The sequence below is a fragment of the Mauremys reevesii genome, linkage group 1 (assembly GCF_016161935.1).
Source record: "Mauremys reevesii isolate NIE-2019 linkage group 1, ASM1616193v1, whole genome shotgun sequence".
NCBI lineage: Eukaryota > Metazoa > Chordata > Testudines > Geoemydidae > Mauremys > Mauremys reevesii.
Window position 1 is genome coordinate 323,800,942 of NC_052623.1, and position 12,659 is coordinate 323,813,600.

A 12,659-nucleotide genomic window follows, 5' to 3' on the forward strand; every position below is an offset into this window, starting at 1 on the left:
TGCCTCTATTGCCATTTCAAGCTTAACAACATGGGAACTGTGCAGCTATGCTAACAAATCTGATTTTTTTTGTTTTGTTTTTTGATGAATTGTAGACTCCAAAGTTTCTTTGGAGGGAGATAGATTGAAGACTAAGGGCTGATCTACACTGTGGGGAGGGGAGGGTCGATGTAAGATACGCAACTTCAGCTACGGGAATAGCGTAGCTGAAGTCAACTTATCTTATTTCGACTTACCTCCCGTCCTCACGGCGCGGGATCAATGGCCACAGCTCCCCCATCGACTCTGCTTCCACCACTCACCCTGGTGGAGTTCCGGAGTCGACGGGAGCACGTTCGGGGATCAATATATCGCATCTAGACGAGACGCGATATATCGATCCCTGATAGATCGATCGCTATCCACCGATCCGGCAGGTAGTCTGGACATACCCTAAGAAACTAAACACTTGAACAATATTTATTAATTTAAAAACTATATTTTATCTTTGAAACAAACAAAAAAAAAGAGGAAGAGAGGGAGGGAGGAAGATGTATGGCACTAGTTTTAGGGTTTTAGCTGAAATTTAAAGCAGTGTTCTTGTTATGTTTCTTCTGATGAACACATATTGTCACAGAAGAGGTATGTTAAATAGCAACAGTCTTATACCCTGGGTAAAATCAGATTCACATAAGTAAAGCTGAACCTCTGTTACTCAGGATGTAATAGCTCAATGCATATATCTCAACTTCAACTCCTAGATGACTTTGATAAGGTTTCCAAAAGCAACAAACCCTGAAGTGGAAGATTTTACACCACATCTGGTTTGAGATACTACCTCACTGCTTCCAATTCTATGGTATTCCAACTGGCCAGTGGCAGCCAGAGAGCAGATTGACAATTCTCAGCTGATAGACGCTGGAACTTGCCCTGATGTCTCCCTTAGAATGATAGGTCATTCAAACTTGAGACGAGCCAAGCTCATTAGACAGACAGCACAGGACTGCACACAAAACAATAGGAACACGGGCATATGTTAACAGGAAACTAATTGTAGCCCATAGAGCTAGCTTTACCATTTATTTTATTCAGCAGTAGTGTAAGTAATTTACAGGCCTGTATCCTGAAAGACATTAGCTTGAGCAGTTAGAATAAGGCTTGAAGCCTATGAACTTTGGCACAGATAAATGGACTAACTGTTGTCCCTAAGCTTTGGGTAACTGGAAATAGAATGAATAAGGGGGATTTTTGTCCCTAAAGACACCAGCCAACTACAGGAACATGAGCTAACACTGGCTTTTCGATAGAACATCCTCAGATATCTGACCACAAGAGTACCATGACAACAAATTGAAGTATATGATAATAGGTTGAGATCATTAATATTTATATTAACCTATAGGAGAAGGGCACATTAACATTAGTAGGGCAAGGAAATACAAATAAGGAAGAGGGGAGAAACCCCTACTAAATATGCATTAGACATAGTGGCATCAGTGTAACATATTGTAAAAGTTGTATCCCAGCCTGTGGGCAGGATGGGGGAGAGAGAGAGAGATGGATGTAGCCCTTGGGATGTGCCAGGAAATGGCCACTGGTGATGATGAGCAAGGTGATGGTGATGAGGAAGATGATGGCTGACATTTCAGGTTGTTCTGCAAGGGTGGTGTGAGTATATGGATTTCAGATGTACATTCTGTAGTATCTCTATCTACCTTACTGGGTTAGAATATTTGTGACTTTGCTAAATGCATGAATAAACTACTGAAAATACAGAAGGGTTTCTAAAGTGTGAGTGTTGCACCTGTGCACATCAGGGTTCTAAACTATGCAGTAACTTTAACAATACTGGGCCTGATCTTGGGACAAGAACCTATTAAACCTCAGAGTGATTACTGGGAATTCTTAAGTAATCATTATAATTAATACAGAATTTATAGCTCAGGCTACATAAAAATGGTTCTTTCTAGATGTGGGGCTAATAGGCCTCAAAGGAACTTCAAGGCAAGGCTTAAAGGAGTTGGGACATATAGGATTGCAGAGTCAGCCATACAACTGAGGTCTGAGGCAGGTGAGTTGCTGGAAAGCACTGTATTTACATTTTAAACAAGCTGTCTGAGCAATTTTATCACATTTTTATTACAAATTAATGAAATTCCATCACTGGGCAGTGACAGACCCACTGTTTCTTTGTCATCATTTTGACTCCCACTTCAAAGATATTGATGGGGGGGTGCGATCCAGTTGCCTATTTAGTCAACGTCTCAATCCAACTGAGGGCCAGTTGTTCAATCAATATTTAGGCACCTAAATAGAAGTGGCCTCTTTTCAGGTGCTCAGCAACCACATTTTGCATTGATGTCAATTGGAGCTGCAAATGCTCAGTACAACTGAATACCAGATCAGTGTCAAATATTCATCAAAACATTTATTTAAGTGACTAATGCTAGGCACACCAGTTTGAAATTTTTGACCAAAATTGGCGTACTCAGGGCTACACAGTGAGAATCAGGGCCGGAATTAGAACTGAGGAGTTCCTGGCTCCCACACTGCTTAGATCACATTGCCTCCATTACTTTCATTAACCTTTAAGAAGGCAACAAGAAGGCTATACTTCTGTACTACAGTTTGCCATTTACAACTCACAGCTGATGAACTTGATCCAGGTGATCCATCCTCAGCCATTTTCCAGTGTAGCTGAATGATGGTCATGTGAAAGAGTGCTGATGGAGCAAAACAAACCATCATTTCAAATTGTTTGAGGGTTTTGTTTTATTAGCAAAACTAATACTTACCAGTAACTTAAATCTGCTTTTAGCCAGTCTTGAATTGCCAAACATTGGTTTAAACTAAAACCAGTGGCACCAGTTATTGTTAACCAGAATTATACTCCATAGAGTAAATTAACAAATACAAGAGTTTCAGGGAAAGAGCTATTAGATACAAGACTTTAAAAATATGTTAAAAATCAAGAAAATGAAACATGTTAAACAATACAGACATCTGTATTACCAGCCAGCATACAGTAATTCTGCTTTATTTTCCTTGAGGTTTCAAACTTGATACAGTATATTTTATGTGACCCAAATAAAGGGTTTCAGCATTTAACTATTACAATTATTCTTTTGTTTTCTAGAACTAAAGTAAATTACTTTCCTGACATTCATTCAGTGAGGTGTGGCTTTGTAGAACCCCTAACCTCAAATCTAAAAAGTGTCAGAATTAGAAAGAATTATATGTATGTCTCTTTTTTGACATTTTAATATTTTACCCAAAACTCAGTGAAAGGCAAACCTTATGTGAGACGCACAGACAATAAAAGAAGTATACAATGGAAAGCGTACAAAGTATTGATGGGTACATCTGGGCCAAATTCTAGTAGGTCATTGCACATAAGCTAAAGGGACCAACATATTTTCTCAAGTACTCCTTTGAACTGGCATTTGCCCTGAAACACAGCCTTTTTCCAATTATTCTTATTCCTACCAGGAATAATCTGTTTGGGTGACATGTGCGTGGGATAGTCCCTGACCTGAATATTGGCGTAATTCTGCTCTCGCTGAATGGCAATCTTACTGAATATCTAATATGCATTTTAGAAATGAAGAAATATGGGGCAAAGTAAGCAGCAGAGCTGGCTCTGAGGTAATCCTCTAACTTATGTCTGGCCTCAGACTCTGGGGCAAGGTGGAACTCTAGGGAACATATTTCCATAAAGCAAGGAAGAGTGGTGGAGAAGTTCCTGCTCCTCAAGGAAGAGCCTCAGATTCTAGTTAGTCACCCTGGAAATAAACCTTCAAAACTTAGAAGGAAGAATGGGACTGCAATGCTCTGGGACTGCACAACACCCTAAATATTCTCCTCTAAGAAAAGCCCCTATTAGTTGCTTAAGCAATACTAATGCCTTGTAAGTGCTGGAGCTTGTGAACAAACTTCAGCTTCAGGTGAAAGTGGCTTGATGTTGCAGTGGTGGAAGTGCTGCATCCCTCCCAATGGCAGGTTTAGAAAGTCCCACTTGTCAGTCCAACATGATTACTAGCTCCTGAATTTAGCTTCAGGAATCTGCTTCAGTAACCAGGAACTCTCATGTTCTACATCTCATATCTCATTCTGGACTACAGTTTAGTTTTTATTGCAGCAAAACATGAAAAGTAAGCTGCCTGCACAGCATGTACTCAGGATTCAGGACCTGCATCTCTCCTTTAAGAGATCTGCATGCAGAAATCTGTTCTCTGTCTTTATATCCTGTGTCTTCTCTTACTATATCATTGGTTTCTTCTTCCTTTTGTAACTGTAGATTTACTGTTGCAAAGCAGACACCCCATAGGAGTGTCTCCCTGTTGAAATGGTGACCAGGTGATGAGACTGTAACAAAACCACATCAGGTGCTAATTGGAGGGTGCCTGGTGTTGTTTCAGCAAGAACCTTCTCCTCTACTCCAATAATAGACTAAAAGTATCTGGCAGGTGCAGAGACTTCATGCCAAGATGAGGCTGAGAGTTCATGGAGATCAGATTCTTAGTATGCACAGCTGCTTCCTCCAGCAAACTGCTGCCCAGCAGCGACTCCAGTTGCTCTCGCACTCTGCTTCCAGCCGCTCCAATTCTGGAGTGGTGCTTTCTCATATGCACATTCTGGCTACTACTCTGGGAAAATGTCTTCCCACAGATATGGTACTGATGGGGCTTCACTCCTGAGTGGACAACCAGGTGTTTCCGAAGGCTGGAGTATTCAGCAAAGGAATGATCACATCCTTGTGCCTCAGACAGGAAGGGCACAAGGATGTGCGGATTCACCAGTGTGAATCCATAGGTGCTACTTCAGATTCTCAGCCATTTTGAACTGCTTCCCACAGCCCACCTCAGTGCAGACAAATGGTTTCTCACCATGGTGAGTTCGCATGTGCACCTTCAGCCTTTGCAGGACATAGAAGCTTTTCTCACAGCCTTCTGCTGGGTAGGTGAAGGAACAATCATTCCTGTGAGTTTTTAAATGATATTTGAAGTGAGCTGGCCACACAAATGTCCAATCATAGCCCTCAACTGTGCACTTCAACTTCTTCTGTACTTGGGACAGGTGAGGGATGGGGCTGGAATCTTTTGGCTGCCCTTCTCCAGAGCAAAGATGAACATTTTCACTATTATTGCTTCCACTGGCGTTTTTGGTGAGCTGTGCTCAAGTGGCAGCCATCAAATTATCATGGGCCAATTTCTGCACTCATAGAAACCATGGGGTACTGCTGTCTGTGCTGTCATGGGAGATAAAGTCATTCCCAGAATCCTCTGCTTCATCCTGAACGAACACCAGGTACTCTGCTGGACAGCCCAGGCCTCCTCTTGTTAGGTTGAGGAGAATAAAGGAAGTGCTGTCACAGGGCTAGAGGTCTTGCAATAAACTAGAAGACTCTGGACTTGACAGGAGCTCAGGTGGTTTCTGTACAGTTTGTGCTCTTGCCTAAATTGCCATCAGAGCCTAAATTTACCTGAAGGCTCCTCAAGACAGCAGAAAAAGGAACATCTTTGGAGGAGTTAGTGTGACTTGGAGAATCATCTGGCAACATCAGTCTGTTGCACTGTGAGGTCTCAGTAACAGGAAGGAGGAGAGACAGGTGATGTCTTTAGGTTCTGATTCGACCAGCCCTTGCCCCAGTGGAATAGACGTGTTCTGAACAAACTGAACCAGCAGCTCTGGTTTGGATTCTAACTTATCGGATAACATTGATTCAAGTTTCCGATTCCTGCAGCCGTTCTGGGCAAGGAACAAGTTTAGAATTCGGAGTGAACAGTCCCCTCTGATTATTCTCATAGTCTCCTATCCCTAAAGCAGTGCAGTCCTCCTGAAAGATGCTGTGCTAGGCAGATATTCAATTTAACAGGCATCTCAGAACCACATGGATGTGACGCAAGCCCCTTTGATTTAAATAGTGCCTATATGTGCCCATTAGTGCTACTTTTACAACAGACGTGTGTATCTGTTCAGTGGGTATTGACAACATGGGCCCAGAGTTTAGTGTAGTGTTATCCTCAAGTGATATGAGGTCCACACTGAGGGCTGATTGCATAAGACCAAAGAAAGGAACCTTGTGTGAGATTCTGACACAGCACAGAACGTGCAACACAGAGAGGGGAGGCTAAGGTGGCTATAAGTCCCTTGTGTTCACTCCCAATTCTGGGCTACTCAGGAGGCCATAACAGCCCTTTTCATAATTTAGACCATCTCTTCACTACCCTCTTACAGCCCTCCCGGCCCCACAACCCTGGCATTCCCTTTATACTGGGATTTGCAAAGACTGTCCTCCTCAGTTCCTGCACTGGCTGCATCTGGGGCTTTTAGAGCCCTTTATCTCACTTTGAACCTTTTACCCAGCCGACAGGGACTGGCCCAGGGGTGAAAAATCTCATTCCTGGATTGTAACTGTAAACCCCAGGATGGTGATAAATACAGAACATTCCAAACTGTTACGTGAATACCTGTGAGTAAGAAAACAAAAATTGCAAAGTTGCTTAAGCTGTTGCCCCAGCCATGTTAAACACGACAAACCAGTTGTGGCATCTTTGTGCTTGAATTGTACTGTGGTATGCAGCATATTTCCCAGAGAAGTCAGTGTGGAGTGAGACACGCTGTAATTCCATACCCACACCCTTGGACACACCTTAAGTCTTCCCCCTAATGCTTGGAAGCACATTTGTTTTCGGTATTTTACACAGAAATATTAATGTGTGGTGACTGCCAATGCATGATCGATTTTGTAGTGCTTTAAAGCAAGATTAAACAACCTGGATGCATAAAATTAATTGAAACATTATGTTAATTATGTATTGATAAAATACTGTACTCTATTAATAATTTATCGTTATAAAATAACCAGGCTTTAACACCCTTCTTTAAAAAGCTCTCATAAAGCAAAAATAGTAAGTTTTATAGGCTGGTTAGCAGCACTGAATTGCTGATTTGGGGCTTAATCCTCTAGTTCTTGCCTAGTCCTTGCAGAGGCAAAACTCCCATTGTCTTCACCAGAAATTTCAACCGCAGGATTCCATTGTCCGTGAAGAACTTTCAGTGTATTACCCAATAGCTGAGACACATCTGCCTTGTGCACAGTTTAATATTCAAACATTCTTGCTTGCTACAAAATATGCACAGATTTTTGTAACCTCGAAGGATGTTACATGGTGACACCATTCAACTGATCCTATTTAGGAACTGGAAGGTTTTCCTATAAATAAAATATTCTAATAAAATGGAGTCAATACACTAACTATACAGGGCCAAGAGTTGCATGCATGGAACTTATATCAGGATCAGGCCCTTCATATGTAGTCTTAAGTAAGTGCTTAATGTTATTAAACAGCAGACTGATTAAATGAATGCAGTAAAAACTGTAGTCAAAAGATACTGTGTTATCAAGGTGTAATTCTAAGATGCTTGTGTAAAGTTAACTCAAGTCGTTAATTGAAGAGAGGCTACATGCTTTCAGAGAAACGTTCCAATAAACAAGAGTGAGCCTGTTAAATGAGTCATTTATGTACGGAAGGAACAGCATGCCTATACTTAACAAAAATGAGACAGGAATGGAAGCCACACCAACCATTATGTAGGTTGGTATTAATCACAAATTAAGGGCTAAAGAGGCTTTTACATGACATGTACTGGTTTGCCTAATATTAAGACAAAGTACTATTCCTCACTACTTCTTATAGAAAGTTAGGGATCAGAAGGTTATTTACTTGTAACCAGAGTTCTGCAATGTGACTCTGTAGATTCACACTTATGGATGATGCACCAAATGGTGCAGCCCAATGGTAAGCCCTTCTCCAAACAGCACCTGTTAGAATGCACATGTGCCCCTTCCTACCTCTCATCTTATTGTCTGCCAATGTTTTGAGGGTGAAGCTATATAAATGAGTGTTGTGCCCTCTACCACCTTATTTCCTACCAGCTGCTTGCACCAGATGGAAATGAACTACTCTGGTCCGTCAGACCTGCTGCTTCTTATGGAATATTAGAAATTTTTCATTTCACAGGGGTTGGATAAGACGTGAGAGTATTGTGAGAGTGGGCTCTAATGCTTGTCTTCATTTATATTCCCCAGGCAGGATCAAGGAAACTTTGCTAGTTTGCACTTGCGGAATTTCTTCATCATTGTCCTACTGCAGATAAACTTTGCAACTTCCCTCTCAAGTGACAGGGGTGTGGCCTCCTTAACCTTTTTTCTTTTTAGGCCTGGTTTTCCAGAGCTCTGATTCTATACATTGGTTCTGCACCATCATTCCCTGCAGACCCTGATCCACAGCAGAACTGCCTCAAGTGCTGTGCTTTGAGAGAATTTCCTCATGGGTCCTTAAGTCCTCCACAGATGTGTTCCAAACATGGAGGGGAAAGCTACGCAAGTCAATACTGACACCTTTAACACACTAGGAGGGGTTAGCTAAGAACAAAAACTAAAAGCACTATATGAAATTGGGTCTTCAGTAGGAGCAATTTGATCCGCTATCTATGGACCGGATACAATTTGAATGCTGAAGTGGTTGAATCAGGCTCTCTGCAATATATATTAAAACAATCACTTGTTTTAATTAGAGGCACACAAAATGCATTAACCATGTATTTAGAGCCATTAAATGATTTTACCATGGAGAGTTAAATTTATTACTGTCAAACGAAAGTAGTGTTGTTGGAAAAATAAAGTACTATCAGTCATCAAGCAGATGTTGGACAACATGTGTGGAAGAAAAATTATAGATAGCTACAATTCTGCACAGTATTTACAGTAAAATATTTCAACTTGGCCTGATAATAGGAAAATGGAATAGGTTTGGCATATGCACAGTTTCTAAGCAGACACCAGAAATGGTGACTTCTTGGGAAAAGCCCAGTTGAGAGAAATACAAAAAGGTTATTCCAGTTCATAGACAGTTTAGTTTTATGCTGTTGTGTAGGTTGAATTGAATCGTGGTGTCAGATTAAGGTGGCTGCTTTGTATCTGCCATACAAAGTGATATTAATTCAGTTAAACTGACAATGGAGTGTGGTACATTTGTATTAAGTTAACGTCTGTGCAGCAAAAGAGTCAACGTTCCATTCAGCCCTTTGGACTCAGAGCAGTTGCTAAGAAGCATAATCTTTCTTCTCAAGAACCAATATCTTAGTTTTTTACTTGTGCAGTGTAGATATTTGCCTCTGTACACAATTATGGATCATGACACTACTGAATGGTCATAAGGAGAAGAAGAAATCTCCCTTTTCCCCTCTTTACAATATTCTGCTCCAAAGCAGTAACTCAGAAAAAGATTGAGGCGGGGAGATCAGGGTAGATAATCACCTTAACATGAGGTCCTGGTGCAATGCTGAGGACAAAAGGGCTAATGCAATCATTAGATGTATAAACAGGAGAATCTTGCATAGAAGGAGGTTATATCACCTCTGTGTTTGGCACTGGTGCAATTGCTACTGGAATACCATGTCAAGTTCTTCCACAATTCAAGAAGAATGTTGACAAACTGAAGAGGGTTCAGAGAAGAGACATAAAAATGATTCAAGTATAGAAAACAAGCCTGTGAAAAGGGTACAGCTGCCCAGCAGCACTCCTTGCTGGCCAAGGGTGCCCTGCCTCAATGTCCCCTTCTGCTTGGGATCCATTAAAAATTACACACACTCCAGATATTCAAAACATTCTCCTTCTTGGGTCCAATTTATTAAATCTTGCACAGAGTCTTTCAAAATAGAACTCACACCTACAAAGTCTTCTCCCCATTTCCCACTGGGCCTAGCTCCTCCTTGCTGTGTGTCTGTCCTCTCTGTAGAGTTCCTTTATTTTTTCCTGTCCCAAGCTGGGCACAGCCTCTCTTAATCTCAGTGTTCAAGCATTCTTCTGCTCCTGTTCTAAGGGGTCTGTTTTCCTGCTCTTTTTGCCTGGAATTTGGTGTTCTCCACAGGCTTTCTCCGCTGGTGTCTTCCTGCTGCTAACTCAGGGCCCAGCAGAGCCTTCCCACTCCTTGCAGCATCTATATCTGTCAGCACCCACCTGTAGCCCCATCTCTCTCTAAGTTTCTTCCTCATCTACTGTACGGCTTATTGGGTCACCTGACCCGCTGGTCACATGATCTTCATTCTTCCCTCCTGGGGAGGAGAGTTACACTTGTCATAGGTGAACTGAAGCCCATCTCTCCTTAAGTGACCACACTGTGACAATGCCTTATATTGATAGATTCCAGGAGCTCAATCTGTTTAGCTTAACCACATTTTTAACAGGGTGGGCAATTAACCATTGAAACAACTAACTCAAGGTTGTGATGGATTCTCCTTTACTGGCAAAAATCAAGACTGGATGTTTTTCTAAAAGGCATAACTCTAATTCACACTGGAATTAATTCAGGAAGGTCTTATGTTCTGTGTTACACAGGAGGCCAGACTAGATGATCACAGTGATTCCCTTCTAATCTCTGAATAATCTATGAAAGTCAAAAAAAACTGTGCTTACCAGAATGCAGCTTCGCATGAGCATTCTATTTTCTCCACACACACAGAGTATCCCCAATTATTTGTTCAATATAGCTATCCATTTAGATGTGTAGATTATACAGTAAATGCTGAACATGTGGTAACTCTAAGATATGAGATATGGTCTCTGGATATTATCTTCTGAGGGGGAAAAAGACATGCCCTCCCCTCCCCCAATGCCTGCATACATTGAAGATACGTCACAAAGATGTGTCACTAAGGGAAATAATGCAAATTCACTAGAAAAAAGCTCTGAGATTCTGAGTGGTAGCAATGTTTCTGTCATTTGTCTATGATGGAAAATATAGTGGATTTCCGTATAGCTGCTCTTTATGGGGCATTAGCATATTTACTATACTTTTAATGCATCTGAATTATGCAAATGTATATGTGAAGTATGTTCAAATTATGCTAAGTCTCCTGAAGATATGCAATTTTTTCAGAAGGGCCTAGCATTTGCTAATAGGCATTTCCAAATTCTGGTTACTGATTGTGACAACCCCTGTCAATCCACTTCAATCTTAGCAAATCAATCTGGTTTACATTCATTTCTATTTTTCCCAATCAAGAAAGAAGTGGCAATAAGGATCTTAGGCAGGTTTAACTGGTAGAGCATTTCAACTTTTTGATATTGGGCAAAAGGAAAACACCAGGAAAGGGAAGAGAGAACGGTTGTGCGTCATCAGCCACATACTAATCTGATGATCACATCTCATTCTAATTAACCTGTTTAGTTTTTAGCTGCTCCCTAGTTCATTGTTTGCCACCATGACTTTCCCTTGGTACCAAATCCCTCTGATGAACAGTTATAATATACAATGCATTTGTACTGAACATTTTTCCTATTGGTGCAATCATTTACAGAACATTACAAGAAGCAGTAGCCAAATTCTTACTTATCTGTATTTCAGCACCAGCCACAATGTCACAGGTGCTGCCCCCCATACACCAGGAAAACTGAATTCCTGTTTTAAAGAGCCTAGATTTCAACAGGACAAGTAGCAATCAAAGGTGGTGGGGGAGGGGAGTGAATGGGAATTTTTGTCAGAATAGGGAATGAGTAAAAAACTAAGGGTCTGGCTGCAGCCGACCCATCCAGCGGCACACAGAGAGAGTGTGTAAGACTCTCTTCCTCCCAGAACTCTTTTTAGAGGTCAGCCTCACTATGGCTGGAGAGCACAGAACATGCTTCCTCTTAGTACCCTAACTGGCACTAGCTCCCTGAAAGTCATCCAGACAGCTGATTGGGTGCCATCACCCTGGGGTGTCCTGCCCTATCAGCATTCAGCCTGAGTCAGCTGAGGACTCTAACTTCCATGTGTCCCCTCCCCATATGCTACCTGCATGCCTGAGGGCACCAGGGCACAACCTACCCTAAGTAAGATCTTGAAGAGTGGGTCTCAAAGAAGAGAAACAAAAATACATATGGTGCCCAATAATAAAAATTAAGCATATTTTATTAGCGAGGCTGAGTGTTCCTGTGCACCACATGTTGTTTTTCTTTCAGGAAAGAAGCGTTTCCTAGGAGATAGAGCACTGAACTGGGACTCAGGAGATGTAGTTCTATTCCCAGCTCTACTACTGGCCTTCTGGGAGACCTTAATGAAACTGACCTCCATTGTAAAGTGCTTTGAGATCTATGGGTGAGAAGTGCTACTTGAGAGTTAGGTATTATTATTTCCTTATTTTAAGATGCTCCTCCTGTTTTGTTTTTTCCCTGTGTTTCAGATGTATATTCCAGATGGTTTATAATTTTCCTGATTTGTTTTCCAGGTTACATTCTGTAAAACTTTTTCCATATGTGAATATTTGTCATATATGTAATTCACCCTTTCTGTTGGCCCTTAACTTTCTTTCCAACGTCTCCAATATTAATGAGTTTAGCTATAAGTAGGTTGAATTTGGTCCATTTGGTACTTTATGTGACTTTATATTCTTACGGCTGGTGTTATTCTGCTATTATGTGTAACATAATACACTTCACAGGCACGTAGAGCCAGATTGTGACAGATCTTTTTACAGGTGCTAAAGCTGGGGGAGAAGAGGAAGGAGGATGGAAAGAAACTTTCCTCTCTCCCCCTCCCCTCCAGACATGTATGGTCCACAGAAGGGCCTGTCACAGTTGTAACTGTGAAAGCAAAGGCACCATAAAGATACCATATCCACAGATAAGTGATGCC

The 12,659-nt window shown here is 41.4% G+C and overlaps 1 pseudogene; it reads right to left on the reverse strand.

The window, feature by feature from the left end:
- Positions 1–4,278: 4,278 nt before the first annotated feature.
- On the reverse strand, positions 4,279–5,697 carry LOC120395177 (annotated as a pseudogene).
- Positions 5,698–12,659: the final 6,962 nt, after the last annotated feature.